A 23,491-nucleotide genomic window follows, 5' to 3' on the forward strand; every position below is an offset into this window, starting at 1 on the left:
GCAATGCCAGCTTTGCCTGTTACATATGCTGCCATTGCAAACACCTGGATGACCGCTGTGCTTTTCAAAGACTATTGGAATTTGATAGACATAATGGGAGCAAAGCAACACAAGATTGCACTTGTTTTGGATGACTGTGCTGCTCATCCCAGCCTCCAAACACAACATCCCTAATTCAACCACTGGATCAGGGGATAATCAAGACTTCCAAAGCCCTGTATCGCTGCTGTATTGTACAGTGGGTAATGAACCAGATTCATAACGGGTCCCGAGACAATGCGGCATCCATTGTAACAACAATTAGCTTGGCTGAAGCAATACACCTGCTTGCCACAAGAGAAAGAGGAGGATGCCCTACCTGAACCAAAACTTTGCAATGCACTGACTGCTCTACAAACCATTCAAAGTAGTTTGGAAAACAATTTTATGAGATAGAGGACACTATTGAAAAGGGCATGGTGCAAAGATGCTAACAAAAGAAAATGAGCGATATGTTCAAGCAAGGAAATTAAAAAGTAATTGTTATTTATTTATTATTTATTATCTGCCCTCTTTGGAGACACTTTTTTCTGTATCGTATCATATTTTTTATGGCGATTTAAAATTATTATCATATATTTCTTAATTTTTTGCAACTTTTGTTTTACCACGTGTCAGCAACTGGAATGTACAGCCACATTGAGCGACAGTTAAATGGTTAACAGACTGCTGTAAAGGACTATGATGTGTTAAAATGAACCAAGCATTTATCCATAATAATTTCTGTTCAAATTTCAATTAATATAAAATGGCATGTAGTTTCCATTTACTGCACATTTAAATAAAATATGTTATAAACTGATAGTTTTGTATTTAATTATAGTGAAATACTGTAATTCATTGTCGGTCTGACTTATTGTTATTAAGTGATTTAATGAAATGGTAAATACTTCGGTCTTGATTTTAAAAGTTTTGTGAGGATGTAAACCCATATTATGTCAATGGGTCATTGTGTTTGCATCGCTTTACAAATGCAGCCTGTAGGACTGTAGCATAATGCTTTTTGTTATCAGTACATTTATACTGTACTGTATATGATTTGGGAAACAAACCTGCTTATGTGTATACTCCGTTTAAGTGTATAAATATTGATAAAAAACCTGCTGTTTATCAGCAAACATATCCCCCAATATACTTCACCACCGATGCCTTTCCTTTTTCTTGAATATATGATGAAATGGTTACTTGCACAGAGCACTTTTTGTCTTTTCCTCTTTCACAGAGTTACTTCACCCTGGTTGCTCAGAAAATAAACGTGAAACTCATGTTTTAATACTGGAGCCTATGACAAATATCCAGTTAAACCACTATAGCAATATTGATTTGTCAACTGAAAAAGGCTTGTACATTTGCAACTCCGGGAATATTTACAAAATGAACTGAACATCTTTATTGCAGTAAGCCACTCAGAATGGAACAATGGAACAGCTTTGTAGAATGGGATACACATCTGGGTTGGGAATGTGCTATTTTTTATTTTTTAAAAGCAGTAATAAGTTTTTTTCCTTTTTTATTTTAACTCATTGTCGAGTTTGGGTAGGGTTTCATCGAATACCATTAGGGCTGAGGAAATTATATTTACAGTGTACTGGTCTTAGGTTTATAGAAAGTGAAAAATGTATGATATTGTTTAGAATCCTGGGTAACACTTTAGTTTAGGGATTCGTTAGTGGTTATAAACAATAGCAAAAGCAAAACAATGACAAAAGTGTATAATAACTGTATTGCAAAAATAAAGCAACCCCATACAATTGGTGAGACAGACATATAAACAGACATGGATGCAAGCAGAGCTAGGTAGCCAGTGGAGAGTGTGAAGCAGAGGGGTAGCATGAGAGTAGCGGGTTTGGGAGAATATAATGGGAAAGCACTGTACATTCTTTGTATACAGACATGATCAAATTTGTTGGTACCCTTACAGCTTATTGAAATAATGCTTCATTCCTCCTGAAAAGTGATGAAATTAAAAGCTATTTTATCATGTATACTTGCATGCCTTTGGTATGTCATAGAATAAAGCAAAGAAGCTGTGAAAAGAGATGAATTATTGCTTATTCTACAAAGATATTCTAAAATGGCCTGGACACATTTGTTGGTACCCCTTAGAAAAGATAATAAATAATTGGATTATAGTGATATTTCAAACTAATTAGTTTCTTTAATTAGTATCACACATGTCTCCAATCTTGTAATCAGTCATTCAGCCTATTTAAATGGAGAAAAGTAGTCACTGTGCTGTTAAAGCATGGTAAAGGTAAAGGCTACAAGACCATCTCCAAGCAGCTTGATGTTCCTGTGACAACAGTTGCAAATATTATTAAGAAGTTTAAGGTCCATGGAACTGTAGCCAACCTCCCTGTGCGCGGCCGCAAGAGGAAAATCGACCCCAGATTGAACAGAAAGATAGTGCGAATGGTAGAAAAAGAACCAAGGATAACTGCCAAAGAGATACAAGCTGAACTCCAAGGTGAAAGTACGTCAGTTTCTGATCGTACCATCCGTCGCTTTTTGAGCGAAAGTGGGCTCCATGGAAGAAGACCCAGGAGGATTCCACTTTTGACAGAAAAACATAAAAAAGCCTGACTGGAATTTGCTAAAATGCATATTGACAAGCCACAATTATTATTATTATTATTTATTTCTTAGCAGACGCCCTTATCCAGGGCAACTTACAATTGTTACAAGATATCACATTATTTTTACATACAATTACCCATTTATACAGTTGGGTTTTTACTGGAGCAATTTAGGTAAAGTACCTTGCTCAAGGGTACAGCAGCAGTGTCCCCTACCAGGGATTGAACCCACAACCCTCCGGTCAACAGTCCAGAGCCCTAACCACTACGCCACACTGCTGCCCATGGGAGAATGTCCTTTGGACAGATGAGTCAAAACTGGAGCTTTTTGGCAAGTCACATCAGCTCTATGTTCACAGACGAAAAATGAAGCTTTCAAAGAAAAGAACACCATACCTACAATGAAACATGGAGGAGGCTCGGTTATGTTTTGGGGTTGCTTTGCTGCACCTGGCACAGGGTGCCTTGAATCTGTGCAGGGCACAATGAAATCTCAAGACTATCAAGGCATTCTGGAGCGAAACGTACTGCCCAGTGTCAGAAAGCTCTGTCTCAGTCGCAGGTCATGGGTCCTCCAACAGGATAATCACCCAAAACACACAGCTAAAAGCACCCAAGAATGGATAAGAACAAAACATTGGACTATTCTGAAGTGGCCTTCTATGAGTCCTGATCTGAATCCTATTGAACATCTATGGAAAGAGCTGAAACTTGCAGTCTGGAGAAGGCACCCATCAAACCTGAGACAGCTGGAGCAGTTTGCTCAGGAAGAGTGGGCCAAACTACCTGTTAACAGGTGCAGAAGTCTCATTGAGAGCTACAGAAAACGTTTGATTGCAGTGATTGCCTCTAAAGGTTGTGCAACAAAATATTAGGTTAGCGGTCCCATCATTTTTGTCCATGCCATTTTCATTTGTTTTATTATTTACAATATTATGTTGAATAAAAAATCAAAAGCAAAGTCTGATTTCTATTAAATATGGAATAAACAATGGTGGATGCCAATTACTTTTGTCAGTTTCAAGTTATTTCAGAGAAAATTGTGCATTCTTCGTTTTTTGTGGAGGGGTACCAACAAATTTGAGCACATCTGTATGTATAGGTAAAGCCTAAAATACTGCAAAACTGCCATGCAGATGTACCAAAGAAACCTTTTCTAAGATATTTTGAAAGCGTAACCTCCAGTCTTTAACTCCGATTATATTACTTAGTTGTTTGGTTCTAGGTTTGTAAAATTAAGATGTTTTACTGTTTCAGAAAATTAGGAGTTAATTAAAAACTGGAGTAAAGGCTTTGAAAATATGGCTCTAAATGTGCCTACTGTGACTGGATTACTGACTACTGATTGAATTACTTCATAGTTTTTAGCAGATTTTTATTCAGAAAAACAAAAAACAAATGCTACGGTGGAGCCAATTTGTACAATTTATTTGAAGTGCTTGTAAGTAATGTTAAATTGCTTCTTGGGACAGGAGCAAAGGCTGTGTGGAGGCAGAACCTCTGGGGATTTGAAAGAAAAGTGCTACATTCTTTGATAAGTTACCCATCTGTGTTTACATAGGCTTCCTTCAAGCTTTTTTGCTACATTTAAATACGCTTCAACATGACAGGAAGCAGAAGGCTTATAAAAGCTCCCCACAAGCTTGGTTGTTGCTAAAGTAAATGCAACAGTTTTCCTGTTGTAACTGTGAACAATGTCCATACCTAGCACTCCTCTCTTCCTACTACCACAGCAATGAATCTGGCTACACTCCAAAGGCGCTGGAACCGTTGTTATAGTGGGGGTGCTGAAAGCCATTGAACAAAACTGTAACCCCTGTATATGATGGAAGCCATGCAAAGCCAGCACCCCTAGTTCCAGCACCCCTGCTACACGCTTTCTCACCCTAAAATCCATAATATTGAACTGTAATCCTGCTCTGTGTGTTCCCCTAGAACCATACTCTGGTTAACAGACCTTCAATAGAACTAATCTTTGATTAACTGACCTAAAGTAACATTAGACAGTCCAAGATTAATGCTAATTATGTTCTGTGAAACCAGCCATAACCACCCCCACCCCCACGCCAAGATTAAATAAATTAAAGATATATTTCTGCTCCACAATTCTGGGCCTGACAATTTGCCTATTTATCTAATCTAATCTTAATAGTGCTGCTAAATAGTATCAAATCGACCCCCTTTCCCTGATTTTCACTGCAGATTTGTAGATCTTCTATTGCATTGTCTTCTATAATCCTCTCCAAAAGAAGAAATGAAATGCAGTGTGCCTATGCATTGAAGCATGCTTGTTGAGTTTTTAGAACAAGACTGATCCATGGTTCACTGTGTTAATTTTTCTTCTTTTTTTTGCCATACAAAAGTAAAATCAGTAAAAAATTATTCAGATTTGAATATTGTAATTGTTTTATAGTTTTACTTACAGTCTATTCTCATGTTAAATTACATTTAAAAACATAATGTTTTGTTACAAAGTTTTTGTTTAAATGAGCTGTAAGTAAAAGAAATGTGGTTCTGGGCCTCTTTAATTCTACTGTGAATAAATCAGTTCACCTGTGTTGAGGCATCTTGTGAACTCCTGTGGCAGAGTGGTGAATACGTGCAGGTGAGTGCAGTGCAGAGTAATTACACAAACAACGTTTGGTACAGGTGCAAGGGTGTTTATTCAGAAAATGTCCAGAGCCTTAAGGCAAACCTGCAAATAATAACACTGTAGGAAGTGGTACAGCGGCGTGTATCACTCCGTTTTATAATCCAACGGGTTTGACCCGTAACCCAAAAAGTCCCGTTTCGTCACCCACATAAAACACAAAACACAGACACAATTTAGACAGTGCGTGATTTTGGTGTTAGTGGTGCAAACAAAGACAGTTCCTGCAGTGGAAAAGTGAGTGCTGAGGTCCGGGTTTTCGCTGCCCTGCGACTGCAGCTCCGGATCGTGCTCAGTATTCTTTTAGTGAGAAATAACACAAAAGACACACAGTGTTAAGACACAGACAAGACACACTCACGGTTAGTTTTCGCAATACAGGCTCCTTCTCGGCTATGTAATTTAACCATCTACAAAGGAACAGATCACTCAAGCCATGCCCCCTATTTATACCCTCGCCCCTGACCCCGAGGTTAACGAGCGCATCCGCTCCTCCAGTCCTCGGACGCCGCTTACCGTCCGGGTCAATGAGCTTGGGTGCCGTAGCTCTGCCCCCTTCCTAAATGACCGACTTCCACCTACCCTACGGAATAAATTGTCGTGCCACTTAATTAAGGGTACTCTGTTCCTCTTGCACCGTGCCCTCACAGGTCGAGAGGGAGATCTAACACCAAGAGTCATTCGATCTCTGTCACAACTCCTCATATCAAATAACAAAGGGAATCAGAGTGCACAATGTCCCTGTACTGTAACAAAATACTGTCAATTCACCATAAACAATGGTGGAGTGAAAACACAAAAAGGTCAGTATCCAGTGTTTCTGTTAGAACCAAAAAATATACCCCAATTATAAGAATTAGGCCTATGTACCAAGTAGTTTATTTACTTAACTGAAACTACACCTAAAACTAAGTGACAATTACACTTTTATTGTGGGTGTGTTCATTAAACTGCAAAAAATAGAAATCCCCTTTCCCAAAAATGAGCGTCAGGCCTTGGTTGCTTTTAAGACCCTCCCTCGGTAGTTGCTATAAAACCCTCACACGTTTATAGCTTCATTCAGCTCACACAAAGAAGCACTGCTAAAATGGATCCAGCTGTGTCATACAGTCAGAATGATTGCAAGACTCTTTACTCTCCAGCTACTGTTATTGAAGTTGGCCAGGACCCAACACTTGTGAAAGATTACGTTGTGTGGTCCCTTTTCAACCTTGTTAACATGAACTGCTGCTGCCTGGGATTGATTGCATTGTTTTATTCTGTTAAAGTAAGTGTTTTTACTTTACATTTCAATTAAAAAACATATATGTGATAAAGAAATGTTGGGGAAGTTACTTTTTAAAAAGTAATCAACTTTTTGATTAACTACTTACAGTAACAGTTAGTTACTTCTCAGTCACATTTACATTTTAGAGATATTTTTTGGAAAAAATGTTATCAGATTACAGTAATGCATTACTCTCCAGCACTGCTTGTATGCATAAATGATGGAATTCAATCAACCCTATATTCACGTAGGTATGTTAAAATGTTAATATATAAGTCAGATTATTATTGGAATACACATTTCCAGTTCATTATTTACATGTTTTATCTATACTATATATTTGAATAGTTGGATATATAGTAATCACTTTGAATTATCAAGCCACAAAAATTGTGTACCATATATACCACGCTTGTCAGTATAGGATTCAATATGTTATCAATGGCCCTCTTTTCCAACCAAACAACATATATTTATGCATCACATCTCTAGTTTTTTTAGCGATAAACAAATATCAAAACAACCCAAATAATATGGAGAGACAAAAGATGATGGCTTATTTTTCATATTAACCTAATGCTTATATATATATATATATATATAAATAAATAAATACATGAATTAAACATGCATTTGGGCTGATTTACATATCGATCTTTCTTGGCATATTTTATATACACTAAACAAATGTTACATAGAGAACCCCGGGGTGGAACAGACATTGCAGTGCAATTAGTAAAGAAAGGCTATCGGTACTATATAAGTAATCATTTTTAATTAAGATGCTTATTTAATAATACATGCAAACATTTTTTAATGCGCAATGCAGTGCTGTACCCCAAATATCATGTATCATGTGTGTATATCTTCATTTTGATCACGTAGACAGGTTGATAAAAAAAAGGTTGGTTTTGTGTTGGTTGAACATTAAGGGAATGCAAGTTTTGACTACTTATTAATAATAATAATAATAATAATAATAATAATAATAATAATAATAATAATAATAATAATATATGTATTTATTTTGTATAGCGCCTTTCATTAAAAGTAATCCCAAAGCGCTTCACATTAAAAAAAAAATACATAAATATACTTAAAACAATACAATAAAAACTATGCATTGCAGTAAGCCAGTGTATAGAAATGAGTCTTGAGGCATAGACACAGACTCTGAGTCCCTGATAGCCCTTGGAAGGGAGTTCCAGAGATGAGGGGCCACAGAGCAAAAAGCCCGATCTCCCATAGTTTCATAACTTTGCATGGAAAGGAGATCATTTTTAGCAGACCGCAAGTTGCGTTGGGGAATGTAGCAGCAAAGCAGATCCTTGGTGTAAGATGGACCCAGGCTATTCAAGGCCTTGAAGGTCAGCAGCAAGATCTTTAAGTCAATTCTATATTTAAATGGTAACCAGTGGAAAGATGCTAAAACTGGTGTCATATGGTCATGCTGTCTTTTTCTTGTTAAAACTCGAGCAGCAGAATTTTGAATGTATTGCAACCTATTAAGAACGTTAGTGGAAACACCCGCTAACAAGGCCTACAATAGTCCATTCTCGATGAAATGAAGGCATGTATCAGTTTCTCCGCATCAAACATTGACAAAGATGATCTGAGGCGAGTGATATTTTGTATATGAAGAAAAGAAACAGATATTTTTAACATGAGCCTCAAAAGGCAATGTAGAGTCAAATTTAACACCTAGATTTTTAACTTCAAATACTACAATAGCATATGTGGTTGGTTACCTTAACCAGAGATTCTATCAAGCATTTTCACAGACTACAGATTGTTGTAGATAATGTTTTAAAACACAATACACATAGTGCATGTCTTGGAAATGTAATAAAATGTGAAATGAATATAAACATATTCCCTGTTTATATTATAACTCAAGGGGCTGGGGACCCCTGAGGGTCTGCAGCACATACAAAAATGTTCTCTCCGAAATGACCTCGACAAAGCAATGTTCCCCAGACCAGGGGATCAAGTCATTTACAGGAACGGAGTTATTTCAAATGTAACATTGATGTCAAAATATATATATTCCTTTGCTACCCAGAAAATAATTAAATATAAAAAAATAACTTTGAAAGCATGATTCTTTTTACAATATAATAACTTTTTATAATATAATTATTGTCTATTTTCTTTCTACAGTCCAGGGACCAGAAGCATTCAAAGAACCTGACTAGAGCCAGAGACTATGGTGAAACTGCTAAACGCTTCAACATCGCCAGCACTGTCATTTCTGTAATTGCTGTTGTCATCATTTTAGCCATTTATGTAACAACCATTATTGCTGTGCTGCAAAACATCCAAAGTGGACCGTGAAGCTCTTTGTCATTATGGGCTTGTGTGGCAATGCGCCCCACCCCTGTGTGTATTTGTGTGTTATGTGTTGTATGTTGCGTGTGTTAATGTTGGTGTATAGATTGGTACACGGGATATAAACGGGTCTGTGTTTCACGTGTATTTAAAAAGTGTAGATTTGTATTTAGGCACGAGGAGAGCACAAATCACTTCACGTGCTGGTTAAATGTAATATGTGAGCACGGGGTTGCACAGAATTAATTCACGTGCTGGGATTCAAGTGAATAATTAATTAGTAATTGAATCCCAGCACAATAGTATATATAGACGCACATTTCTTGCAGTCGGGGTTGGGTGTTCGAGAGTGGAGAACGGGTGTGGAGAAGGAGAAACTAAATAATAAGAAAGCAAGCGTAAATATGAGTGTTGTACTCACCGTGTTTGTTTGTCTCTCCGTGCACCGTTTGTTTAAGTGTAGTACGTTTTGTTTGTCTATTTATTTTGGCGCAAGTGCCGTGTCCCGTGTTTTGTGTTCAAACCTTTTATTTTCTGTTCTGTTATTAAATGCTGAGCGCGATCACGCGCTCAGCCTCACCAAAACCCCAAATCTCTGTCTGTTTATTTCCTGCATCTGGTCTGACGCCACCCACTCCGGCCGTCTTTGTGACAGCTTGTCATTCCTTTTAAAAAAAATGTCACCATCAGATATATTTGGTATATTTTATGGATATTTGCTTAGTACAAAATACATTATGTACATTTACTATTAAAGTCTTTTATGCTTTTTTTTACTGAAATGCACGGTTAATTGCAAGAATGTTATCAATCAAACGTATTATTGTCTGTAGTGTATAACCGCACGTCATTGAGACCACTTGTAATAATGCGATAAGAACATTAATTGATTGAAATGCCATATAGAAGTGTAAATCAGTCAACATATATATGGATCCATATATATATATATATATATATATATATATATATATGGATTGCTGAACAAGATGAAATGCAAGCGGCAAAATGGATCTTTTTAAAAAAACTGTCCTGCACTATTGAAATGTAATCAGTTATATTTCTGTTCTTTTTTAACATGAAATAAATACATTTTCAAGCAAAGATATTGTTTATTTTTTCCCCTTCTATTTGCTTAAAAATAGGTCTGTTGAAGGACTCAGATTTCCTTAGTTTGATCCTGACGGGTTCTATATTAAATCACACTGTCAGACTGGTAGTGATTGGTACTCTCTCTCTCTATATATATATACTGTATATATAACTATATATATATTTTTTTTCTACTGGACGAACCGATAACCTGTTTGTATAGTTAAAATGTTAGGTTACTTACCGTAACCCTGGTTCCCTGAAAGAGAAGACGACCACCAATGACATTACGTATGGGATATGCCTGCCCATTGGGTATGTATCGCTGAGCTCTCTATACCAGAGCTGCCGATAGGCCCCTTCCTGGGATGATGCACTCGGTCCCGCCCACCAAGGGAATAAAACTGTCATCCTGAGGAAGCCGTTTCTCTTTTTCCATCGACCTCGTGGTTGGTGGTCATCTTCTTTATCAGGGAACCAGGGTTACGGCAAGTAACCTAACGTTCCCTTTCAATTCAAAGACGACAACCAATATGAGGGACGCACTAGCACTGTCTAACCCAGGGGTTAGCAATGTGAACTTACACCCTCAAGGACCCTCGTGCCTAATGAAGGCAGGGCAGGGTCTTCCACATTAAGGTGGTAGAACCTGGAAAAGGTAATATCAGACATCAAGGCCCCTCTGAAGAGGGCCCAAGACGTAGCCAACCCTCTAGTGGAGTTTTTGGCTACCCTAGCAGGTGGGGACAAGCCAGCACCATCATACACAGTCAAGACTGCGTCCACAATCCAGTGTGACAGACGCTGCTTAGCGAGGGGCTGTCTTAGGGTCCGTGTCCCGTGACAGACGAAGAGCTGGTCAGATTGACACAGGGCCCTTGTCCTATGCACGTAGCATCTCAATGCCCGCACTGGGCAGAGGAAATTCAATCTCTCATCCTCCGTTGAAGCAAATGGAGGTGGATGGAAGGACTCCAGTTCCACAGACTGATTAATGTGGAAGGCTGTGATCACCTTGGGGAGGAAAGCAGTGTTGGTGCACAGAGACACCCTGCTGCCATCCTCCCAAATACGCATGCAGGAGCTGTGTTCATAAACAGGTACTTAAACTCTATGGAGTGTATGGGCTCAAACGGGGCCTTCGTGAGAGCCTCCAGTACAATATTAAGGCTCCATTCAGGGAGAACAGTCCTCCTGGGAGGGCGTAATCGCTGAGCGCCTTTAAGAAATCGGGTAGCCAAGAAATGCGCACCTGGAGACACCGAATATACGGGGGAATGGCATGCAGAGATAGCCGCTAAATACACCTTCAAAGTGGAAAGTGACCTACCAGCATCAAGCAGTTCTTGCAGAAACTGTAAGATGACTGGCATAGGTCAAGATATTGGGTCATGGCTTCCAGCCAGACACCAAGTTTGGAAATACCTCCAATTATAGGTGTACAAAGACCTAGTGGAGTCTACCCTAGCACTCTGCAACGTACCCACAACTGCATCTGATAGCCCTAGGGCTAACCAACAGTCCCTTTCAGCCATCAGACACAATAGTTTCTGGCACAATAGGAGGGTGACCTGTGATCCCTGTTGGAACAGGGAGAGGCAACCCTGGATAACTGCAACTCTGTCATCTGACAGGTATGTGTGCATCGTACTGGATTCCAGCCGGAGCCCCGAGTACATCGTGCACTGCACCGGTGTAAGACGTCTCATTGCATTGTTGATGGTGAGGCCCAGCCTCGCCAGATACTCTGTCATGACCACCGTGTGGGCCACTGGTCCCTCTCGCTACTGGGAACAGATCAATGTTGTGGTGCATAAATTAAAGTGTTCACCGTGAAAAGTATAACACAGATGCGAAGAAGGTTGCCGCAAACTGTGTTTATTAAAAGAAGAACCGCAATATGTTCATGTTTGTACAAGAACTCTATTGTGAATATAGGACTGTGTTACTAATTCAGGGGTTCCCAAACAAACCTGTTAAAGAGAAAACCAAAATATCGGTATTATCATTGCTGTCGGTGTACTTACCTGAAGAGACCACAGTGAAACAAATTCCATTTGCAACCACAAGGACTGTGTACAATGCCATATCAGCTCTGTCCCTGGAGGGGCATTGTACAGGCACCCTATTTGAATGGTATTTATGCAGTTTTCCCATGCGTCTCCCATGGTTATACTATTATTATTTGCTTATTTAGCAGACGCCTTTATCCAAGGCAACTTATAGAGACTAGGGTGTGTGAACTATGTATCAGCTGCAGAGTCATTTACTACATCTCACCCGAAAGACGGAGCACAAGGAGGTTAAGTGACTTGCTCAGGGTCACACAATGAGTCAGTGGCTGAGGTGGGATTTGAACCGGGGACCTCCTGATTACAAGCCCTTTTCTTTAACCACTGGACCACACAGCCTATACTATGCATTTATGATTGCTTACCTATGCTTTACCATTAAAATACTGGAGGGTATGTTTCAATTTCTGAAATAAACCATGTGTTGTCAAACATTTATTCAGTTTTGTGGAATATATCGATTTAACTCACAGAAATCGTTCCAACACAATAATGAAAAGAAAATAACCAAAACTAACACACAATGACAAAATAATGTGCTTTTATTCAAATCGATATAAGGAGCTGAAATATATGAATAAACCTGAATACAATTTAACGCAATTCAGAAAGTAGGTTAAATGCAGACTTTATTATTATTAACGTAAAGTATTGTGCTTTACACTTCAAAAACTAAAATCATAGCAATTGCTGTTAAGGAATGAATTACAATCTGAAGCCCTATAATTAAAGCATTGCCATTGATTAAGTCTGATGAGATCTTGTTGAGTGGAGATGCTGCTGGTCAACAAACATTTTGAAATGATTAACTTGTATGCTTTCCAACACCGGTGCAAAACATTTTAAAAAGTAGTTTATACAAACAATTTAGCATTGGAGAAGTTTATTGATACATTTGAAATATCTAGTGTTTTACCTGGTATTGACTTCTAGTCACCTGTAATGTGTTTAGTTATGTACAATATTTCAAAACTATAGTTTTTTTTTTAGTAATAAAAAATGAAAGCATTCAGGAATGGCACAAAAGCTAATCTACTGTTTGCTGATCCCTTCCACTCATGTACAGTAGGTCTATGTTTAACTATTATACTATTGCTCTCAATGTGGACCAAAATAACTCTAATGATCGGCAAATGAGAACAGACCCAGGACGTTTTATAGCCACTTGCAGCAAAAGAAAAGGGGAATATGGGCTGCTGATCAAGTCTTGGGCTGCAGCGCTGGTCAACAGCTATGCAATTTGAAGTGCAGCTTGTCCAGCTGTGAAATGTAATCAACTGTGCTGTAAGAGTGGGAGTTGTGCAGTCATGAGTTGTTTGTGTGAACTGTGGTTGATAAAATCTGCTTTTTGCAACTCATAATTGTATCAGATACAGACTGAAATACAACATAGAAAATAAGAATGAAAAACGGTATTCTTAAAAAGAAAGTAACACAATCAACACAATTCATTGCTTACCTCCAAAAAATGGCATTGCAAAGAGCTTTCTGTTTGAATGGGGAAGCAAGGGCGCTCCATCTTTGAACCTTAATGAATATTTAGCAGAAACATTGTAGGTGGGGTGGTTTTTAGTGCATGCATACACTGTCTGGGTGATGTGGTATAAAGGGGTGTCTTACTGGATTTTTCATAGCAACAGTAGTTGCTGTGGAGCCCTGGCAGCTTAGGCTAAGTGAAAATCATTTAATGAGGAAAGCAAAATGAACTGTGAGTGTGAACCATTCGCTCCAGCTAAAATACACTGCTCCCACAAACAGCCGTGTTCAAATACACATTCAAACAACATACACTGCTCCCATAAACAGCCATGTTAAATTACACATTCAAACAGCATCAAATTGGTGTACATGTGTTACATTTGTTCATAGTTTAGACCTTTTATTTGCTTGCAAACCCATCTAGATTGTTTACCATTTAAAGGCATTGCAGCCTGCTTGTATTATGTCTTGGTTCTGAGTAGAGCACAACATACTGTAATACAGCACTCACTAGACCTGACTCAATCGCTCAATCAGTGATCAAAGGTAAATTAGAAAATACAGTACAGATGAGACTGGTTCTCCTATGTATATAATGACTTTTTTTCTTCTTTGTTATTCTGTTTTGGGAATGAGGGATCTCTGGGTTATTAACCCTGCAAATTTGGTATAATATGCTAAAATTGCTGTGTTTTGTTGGGAAACCATCTTAGCTTGCCCCAGAAAGCTTATGACCAAGAGAAGGCTAATCACCTTCATCGAGACTCCCACCTTGAATACACTGTAAATAAAAGAGTGTTGATAACATTTTACTGCATTCGTGACTCCAGTTCTACTTATTACAACCCAAGAAAAACATTTGATTTGCCATCCAGTCACCCTGACCCCTTGAGAGCTGCCACAGACCCCCCGAAAGGGATACGTAGCTGCAAAGGAAAGAAGCTACACGACATAACGATGAAGGCAAGTCTCAGCTTTTAAACGACTGAGCGAAGAACGGGGTTTGTCAAAAACCCATGGGAAATTCACCTACTATTTTTCCCTATATTTCTTTCTATACTTTTATAACTTGTATATACATGCTACTACGTTATGGTTATTCAGACATACTGAATTGGTTCATTTTGTTTATATGACACAGCAAATTGATGTCATCTGCCTGTTGTTGGTCAGCTGAAGCGATTACCCGAGAGAAGCCAGATAACGCTTGCATTCATGTTCTTCATGTATCTTAATGTTCTTAAACGTTTGTTAATGTAGCTATTGTCAAGGATGAAAAAACCTTGAAGCCATATCCTTATTTAAAAAGGCTTTTGGTGGCATAAATACTGCACATTGGTTGCAAGAATACATAAATACAAGCAACTGACTGGTGCTTATTGACTCACAGATCTCACAAGACTTACATGGTGTCTATACAGTAAAGCCCAGTAACAGAACATAAACAGGGACTCATTTAGCAGGGGAACTTTCCTAATAATTAACCCTGGCTGGTTGATGTAGGCCTGACTACCTAATCCCCCACTGAGAACTATCTACAGCCATGCTGCCCATACACACGACTGTAAACATTGTTTTAGGGGGAATATCAACCACCCCTGACATGCTTCATTATATTTGGTTGTAGCAATTACATAAAAAAGGGATACTATTATGATATCTGATTTCTTACTTGTTCAATATATAGGTATGTGTGATGGGGCAGCAGTGTGGAGTAGTGGTTAGGACTCTTGACTGGAGGGTCGTGGGTTCAATCCCAGGTGGTGGGACACTGCTGCTGTACTTTACCTAGATTGCGCCAGTAAAAACCCAACTGTATAAATGGGTAATTGTATGTAAAAATAATGTGATATCTTGTAACAATTGTAAGTTGCTCTGGATAAGGGTGTCTGCTAAGAAATAATAATAATAATATAATTCTCTGCTGCTGCTTCTGCTTAGATCATATCCATGCTTATTAACTATTCCAGCAAAACTGTGCTTTTTCAACCACTGGCTCTGCTTCTCTAAATGTATGAAGGGATGTGGTTTGATAGCAATAAAAACAAAGTACAGGACCTACATAAGGAATGAGCTCAGAGTTAGCCTTTCTCTAACACAGCCTTGTGGGAAAGCAAGCATTATATTGCCCTTTGGGTTTTAGTTCATGGTTGTGGGTTTTTCTTGTCTCGCTGTCTTTATTATAAATACATTGATGTGCTTTTATTTGATGTTGTTCTTATTACTAGAGTAGGTATAGAAAAGGTCCTGAGCACCACATTGTGTACCCGCAAGCAAAAGCACATTACATCCCAGCAGCTGCTCAGGAGTTAGTGCCAAAGACACATTTACATTATCACACAATAAGATACAAACAAATATAAACATTTCCAAAGGTGCTGTCCGATCAGGAAGGCCATGTGAAATATTATTTACATCACAAGGAACCCTAACAACCCATACGGAAAGAACTTATATTTTACATCTATTAAAAGCAATATACCGGATTCTGCCGAGTCAACGCCCCAATTTGAATGATCACCCCACCCCAACTTTTAGCTGAAAGTAACATTTTCACCATTCATTTCTGTTTTTCAATAACAATGTGTACTGTCTTTGTTTGTTATTAAATATGTGCATTTGCGCTTAAACTTGAAGCCTGTGTGTCTGAGTCTCAATTTGTGGTAGAAATAGCCTTGCCAGGGACGCTACCCTGTCACAGTTTGTGTCAGTCGGGATCGGGTCCCTAGAGACTCAGATCAGGAACTGCAAGTTTGAAAAAAAAAGAAAGGAAAACAAGAAGTGCAGCGAAAGGAAAGGGGTGCTTTGCCTGTCTGGAGTATGGGCACCTGCCGGACGTGTGCCCCTACAAAGACCCCTCTGGTGTGGAAGCCTACAGGTGGGGTGAGGTGAGCATGGCGGAGGAATGGCTCCTCCAGGGAAAAATCCAACCCCAGCCACCTGCCCAAAAGAGCCTAAGGAGGAAGCGCTCCCATGGTGCCTCGCCTGGGCACTACACAGGGTGCAGACCCTTTGCTGTACACTCTCATCCTGGCACACAAGAAAAAACTGTCCCGTTCCTCTTGAAGGTGAAGGGCGATGTCAATGATTGTCATTCTGAAAGTATCAATCACTTCAATGCTATCAAAAATTGTAAACTGGCTCTCTCGGATTGTGGGATTGTGGGAGGAGTTTGCTGAGAGGCTGTAGTTCGAATCAACATGGGCGGTAGGAGCGGAATTTCACGCTACTTTTTTCATATTTATTTATTGATTTATTACTTGATTTATGAATATTGATTTAATCGTTTCAGTTTATTTTTTATCAAAGTGTTTTAGTCTCTGACGAGCAGTGAGGGTTGATTGAGATGAGGGGATCCTGACAGTCCGGTCCTTGCTGGAGGAGCCAGCTTTGTGAAGGCAGGAGTGACCCGGCTGGCCCATCTGCTGGAACACAGGCTCTCCCACTGATTAACTGCTGGCCAGCTGGTTGAGCGGCTGGGCTGACATAGAAAATGTTGAGTGGGCTAAGGAGTTCTCTCTCCCCAGGGCTCAGAGAGGCCTAGAGAAAGAAACTGCACAGGGGCACAGAGCAGAGGCTGGACTCCATCTTCCCCGGGCTGCTAGTGATATGTCAGCAAAGGAAGGAGTACCCTATAAGACCTACTCCACCAGAGAAAAAAATGTAAGCACCTGTGCAAATTCAGAGAGGAATGGGCTATAACGGTCATACACGTGGATTAGGAAAAGTGTAAATCATTCAACAGGAGTTTTTTATACATTATGTGGAAACGTGGTTAAGAAGCATTCAAAGTTGATAAGTTGATATTTAATTTTGAAATACTGTATATAGTATAAATATATATAAATATACAGTACCCCCCCCCCCCCCCATAGAAAAAGGTCAGGTGTCCCGTTTTTGCATTTTGAAAAGGTGGTCACCCAAACAGAGACTGCGTAATACAAAGGGAAGTATTATGGATATTTAAGTACAAGATAAGTCAACAGCATAATGCTACATGTAGAGAATATTGAATGTGGATTATTGTTGGACTGCATCTAGGTGTGGTTGCATGACCTCCGAGTACACAGGGGGTCCAAAAGACCCAGGTACTCATGCACTGCCACTTGTGAGGGACGTGGATATATTAATGACCTATGTGTTTGGCTCTGTTTCAAAGGCACCCACACTATTGACATCACTGCTACAAAGGTATAAAGGGATGACCCAGGAGATCGACTACCAGCAGCACAACACACACCTGAACTGTGAGGCCCTAATCTTACGTGAAGTACCAGTGGCCGTGTCGGAAGGCAATTCGTAGAGCAGGGGTGTGTTTGGAACCAGATAGAGTTCTGGTTGGAGTGGGAAGAAGTGCTGTTCATGTCCTCTGTTCTACAGGAACTACAGTGCGGTGTCGGTAAGGGTGCAAAAGTGGCAGAAGATATTTTTGTGTTTGTGACTTTCCACCAGGGCCTGGAGGAGATCAAGCAGGCTGTGGCCACTATGTTAATTACCATCTCCATACCAGCGATATAAACAGGAATGAGCATACAGTGAACTGTTTACAGGATTAGATCTCGAGGCCCCCAAGGGCCCAGGTGATATTGTTATATCATCTTTTCCATACATACCTGTTGAAGAAGAGGAGAGACTGGGTATGTACGGTGGGACAGATGGAGACAAGGATTTGCATTTTATTTTATTTTTAAGGTTTGTTAGGTTTTAGGACTTTTAGTGCTTCCTTGTCTATCTGTGAAATTTGTCTATGATATATTTACCTGTGTTAATAACAATTGTTGAAATTTACTTGCCTTCTGTGTCTCCTGTATACTCCTTGGGGAAGGTCTGTGTTATACTTACCAGTGTTAACGATAGCCCCTGACATTATCTTACTTCCCTGTCTGTGATGCATTCCAGATGGAAGCGGCTGGGATTATGTTATCCTTGTCCCATAAATCATGTGACATGTACTGCACACCCACAACATTTACATTTCAGACTCTTCAAAGCACATCAAAGAACAGGAGCTGGTTGAAACGGTGAGCCCGCATTGTCAAGTGTAACTCCATGGATTCCAGCCAGCACTTCTTGTCCTCAGGGTATTATTAAAGCAAAAGGACCTTGATTAGGGGTCCAAGGTAATGCCTGATAATGGGGGTGTTAAAGCAAAAAATGGTTAAGAGTGCCTTTACTTTTACTGGTTCATTTTGAATGTTTTGTTTTTCTTTTATTTTGTTTTTTAATGCTAATGTGCCTGTGACAGGGCAGAGGCCCTGTACATGTGTTGTTGAGTTGGCAGGGAAGGAGTTAATCTCTCCCTGCCAACTCCAAGTGAGAATATGGCTGGATTCAACAGAACAATTGATGATTGATTAGGCTCCAGCCACAGGTATATAAAAAGACAGTTGGGATCATTTGTTGGGGGAGGAGTTTTGGTAGGGTATGTACTGTGTTGGTGAGACCGTGAGTGAACGACAATGCCCAGCCTGATGGTAAAAAGCAGTATGGTTGGCGCTGCTGCCTCACAGCTCCAGGGTCCTGGGTTCGATTCTGGCCTCAGGGGTCTGTCTGTGTGGAGTTTGCATGTTCTCCCCGTGTTCGCGTGAGTTTCCTCCGGGTACTCCGGTTTCCTCCCACAGTCCAAAGACATGCTGGCTAGGTGGATTGGCCTCTCTTAGTTGCCCTGCGATGGACTGGCATCCGGTCCAGGGTGTAGTCCCACCTTGCGCCCTTTGTCTGCCGGGTTAGGCTCCAGCTCACTGCGACCCTCTATAGGACTAGGCGGTTACAGAGAATGGATGGATGGATTATTATGATTTATGTATTATTAATAAGACGGTGAAAAGCTGTATTTTGTATTATTGTTTGGCAGGGTGAGCAAGGTGCTGTCTGCCATTATTTGTTATTGTTTTAGTTTTAGAATACCTCGAGGGAATGCTAGTAATTGTTGAATTAGCTGGCAGTCAGGCATAATTATTAAGTCATGCAGACTATGGCCAAGGGGGTAATAAGATAATTAATAGCTAGTTAACCCCTCGGCCAAAATATGAAAGACATGCAGTTTAGCTGCAGAGGGTGGGTGTTCAAAGAGGTGGAACCTTTTACTTTTGTTCTGTGAGCAGTGTTTTTGTTTAAATATTGTATTTATTTTTGTTAAATAAATACGCGCAGCAGCACGATTCATAACCCAGCCTACCTGTTTGTGCTGCAGTTATTTCCTGTCCTGACGTTACCGTCCCGGCTACCATGTCACAGTGGATTTTAGATATCATGTAAAGCACAATTGCCTACTTGATTGCTTGATTATTGTTTTACATTGTAACACAGCAGGGAGGGGGTTAATATCCTCCCTGTATGAAAAACATGTGCAAATGCACATTGGTTTAATTTAATTGTTTTATTATTAATTATCCCCTGCACCTGGTGATCATTGTAAATTAGAGCCAGGTGCAGGGTATTTGAGGGGAGCAGCCAGGCTGTTCAGTGCTGCTGATGTGTATAGAAGCTTGCTTGATAGCGTGCTCAAGCGTAAAAAGGGAAAAAAGGTAATGTAAAACCTTTTGTTCTGTGTTAAACCTGTGTGGTTTGTTTGTTTTCTTTGGCAGGTAAACGGCTTAGCCGTCCTGCGAGCTAGTCAGGGACCTGCCTGGGTAGTCATTGCTCCAACACAGAGTTAGGATTTTGTTTGTTTTTGTTTTGTTTGTTTATTAAAAATAGCACGTCCGCGCTTAAACTCCATTTCCTGTGTCCTGGGTCATAATTTAAAGGGGCAAATGAACGACCGTGAGTGCCGGTCGGGTTACAACATGTACACTATAGTAGATTGGAATTATTTGGGGTCTATGGTGTTCAAATCCATTACAGTGTTTTGTTCAGACGTTTTTATAATTGAGGCTGCATTTAGTATTGAGCAACCACAGTGTTGCATATCAAGAGGTGAGTGTTCAAATAAAGATCCAGTAATTTTTCCAGCTAAATGAAACTGACTTTGGAACATCAGCAAACATTTCAAAAGGGCTTGGTGACACTGAATCCTTGAGTGTGTTTATCTATTGTTAAATATTAACATTGCTATGATTAGTGTTATGTCTTTATATACATGACACTTTATGTACATACAATTATACTTATTTCTTTCGCCTTCCTGTGCCGTGATTGAAAACTGTAATCCCAGTATTTGATATAATCCACCAAACTCTGCAGGCATTACCTTGCATTTGTTTTTACACCTCTCACACTTACTCTCTGCTTTCTCTTTTTGAACCAGTTCTGTTTCCAATTTCATGTCCTCCCCTTGAATTTCTGCGGCTTTTAATTTACGTATTAGTCTCTTGTGTGGGACTTTATCAAAGGCTTTTTGAAAATCAAGATAAATTATATGGTAAGCGTTGCCATCATCTACACTAGCTGTAACACCCACAAAAAAGTCAAGTAGGTTAGTCAAGCGTGACCTCCCTCTTCTGAACCCATGCTGGCTATCCCCTGTAATATTGTTGCTGTATAAATAGTCTTCAAGCTTACCTCACAATATTGTTTCCATCATTTTTGCAAGTTACAGAAGTTAAACTAATAGGTCTACCATTACCTGGGTCTGTCATATCCCCCTTTTTAAATAATGGCACAAATTTGCAAGATTCCAGTCTTTAGGGACTCCATGTTTCTATAGAACTATTCATGATAGTAGCCAGTGGTCTACTCATGTCTACCCTTGTTTCCTTACGCACCCCTGGATAAATTATACCTGGGCTTGGTGATATGTTATTTTGTACCTCCTGTAGTTTATTTAATACTTCTACTTCACTGATGCTGAAATCTTCAATACCTGTGTGTACACAACCAGCATATTATGTGTATCCTCTCTGGTGAAAACATAAAAAAATGTTTGTCTAATACATCAGATATTTTGCAGTCCTCATAAACCTCATTTTCATATTCATCCCTTAATACCTTTCAGTTATTTTACTTTTATAATATTGGAAGATGTTTTTAGGATTATGTTTAGCATCATTGGCAATATTTCTTTTGGCCTTCCTACATCTATTTTTACCTGTTTACGCATACCTGTAACTTATGCATCCAAATATAAAGTTACTGTAATTGAATATGTTTTAATTTATTGAATATTGGTACACACTTGTGATCAGTTTTAAATATTTTATTCATTACCCTACTTGTTTACTTATTTTGGACGGTTTTGTTGTTGATTGTAACAGTTTAGTATTTATTTATTTATTAGCAGACGCCCTTATCCAGGGCCACTTACAATTGTTACAAGATATCACATTATTTTATTTTAAACATTATTTTTTACATACAATTACCCATTTAGTAATAATTCAGATTTGATACAACATATTACCTCTGGCATTATTAAAAAATGAAAAAGGCTTACTGTGTTCTTAGAAATATGTCAATTTGAAAGGCAGCATTAGGTTCTATGTTTTAAAAAACAGTTTTTAACCTTTGCTAACGTGAAAATAACACACACACACTATGGGGAAAATACTATAAATGTGGTGAAATTATGAAAATAGATTTAACAATGTGCCCGGTTTATCACTTCAGCTGTATATACCCTTCCTCAGAATTGTTGTGTTCAATTAATTGAGTTTCCGTTCTCCACTTTCACCTGCAAATATTTCTGAATACTTTTAATATCCACTGTTACTCTGTGTTTTTAATATCCACGGTTACTCTGTGTTTTTAATATCCACTGATACTCTGTGTTTCTAATATCCACTGATACTCTGTGTTTCTAATATCCACTGATACTCTGTGTTTTTAATATCCACTGATACTCTGTGTTTTTAATATCCACTGATATTCTGTGTTTTTAATATCCACTGATACTCTGTGTTTTTAATATCCACTGTTACTCTGTGTTTTTGTTACATTTGTTCTGACAAGATAGTTCATGTTGACAGAACACCTCATGTTGTTAGGATAAACATTGATCAGATCCAAGCACATTGGATAAGTGTGTTGTTTCATCTGTGCTGGTCAGTAAACACAAGGAACCCACAAGAAGGTGAAGGACAGTGGCCATTTTCATATTCAAGTCAAATCTGTTCAGTCTGTTGAACCTCCCCCACTCTTTCTTTTTCCACACTGTACTCTGTGGTCAGGCATTTGGAACATTCACTTTATTTCCACTGCCAGATTTCAATAGACTGTAAACAACGCTCCTAATTTTGGGACTGTTGGGAGCACTGTTAAGTCACAATGTTCTGGCTGAGACACTAGAGGACCAGCTCCCTCTGCCACTGGTCAATATATCACAGCGGTCATCACAACACAGACAAAGGCCCACTATCCTTCATTGGTTAAGAAAATCATTTACAAAACAACTCTGTGTGATCTAGGTGTCTAAAAAAAAATACATCCCATTTTAAAACAGCTAGCTGAACTTTCTTCCCAGTTCCCAGAGCCGTTTGTGTCTCCTGAACAATTTTTCCAGTGCTTAATCTGCCATTATTACTGTTAAATGAATGCCAAAATAACTGTAAAATGTGTGTGTGTGTGTGTATATATATATATATATATAATATATATAATATAAGGTAGTGTTAAATTACTCTTCAAATGTATGACTTATAGTTTACTATGATTCCGGTAGAATACAGCAATTACAGTTTAATACTACAAATTTAAATTAAACAAACAAAAAAAACAACAACTTTAAATCTTATATAATTGTTTACATTTCTTGTAGTTATGTTATTTCTGAATACAGAGTATTATATGGCCTACTATGCTAGGAATGTGTAGACTCATTTTTGCACTTTGAAAAAATGAAAAATTACCCATCTGGGTAATGTATCTCTGTAAGAAAGATGACAGTTTTATTAACTGGAATTGCAGGTATTATTATGACATTGTAGTTTAGATATTTCTCAGTTATAATTGTTAATATTGAGATGAAGTTAGATTTTATATAATATAGTAAAAAAAAAAAAAAAAAGAAAACAAAACCTGTTCCACAACAATAAAGAAAATATACTAGAAT

General features: G+C 38.8%; 1 long non-coding RNA gene across 1 annotated transcript; it reads left to right on the plus strand.

The window, feature by feature from the left end:
• The first annotated feature begins 6,336 nt into the window (after window positions 1-6,336).
• On the plus strand, window positions 6,337-9,964 carry LOC117434642 (uncharacterized). Its single transcript, XR_009309223.1, has 2 exons — window positions 6,337-6,532; window positions 8,693-9,964. It is a non-coding gene; the product is annotated as an uncharacterized LOC117434642 (long non-coding RNA).
• Window positions 9,965-23,491: the final 13,527 nt, after the last annotated feature.

Source organism: Acipenser ruthenus, chromosome 28 (assembly GCF_902713425.1).
Source record: "Acipenser ruthenus chromosome 28, fAciRut3.2 maternal haplotype, whole genome shotgun sequence".
In the NCBI taxonomy this organism is placed as follows: Eukaryota; Metazoa; Chordata; class Actinopteri; order Acipenseriformes; family Acipenseridae; genus Acipenser; species Acipenser ruthenus.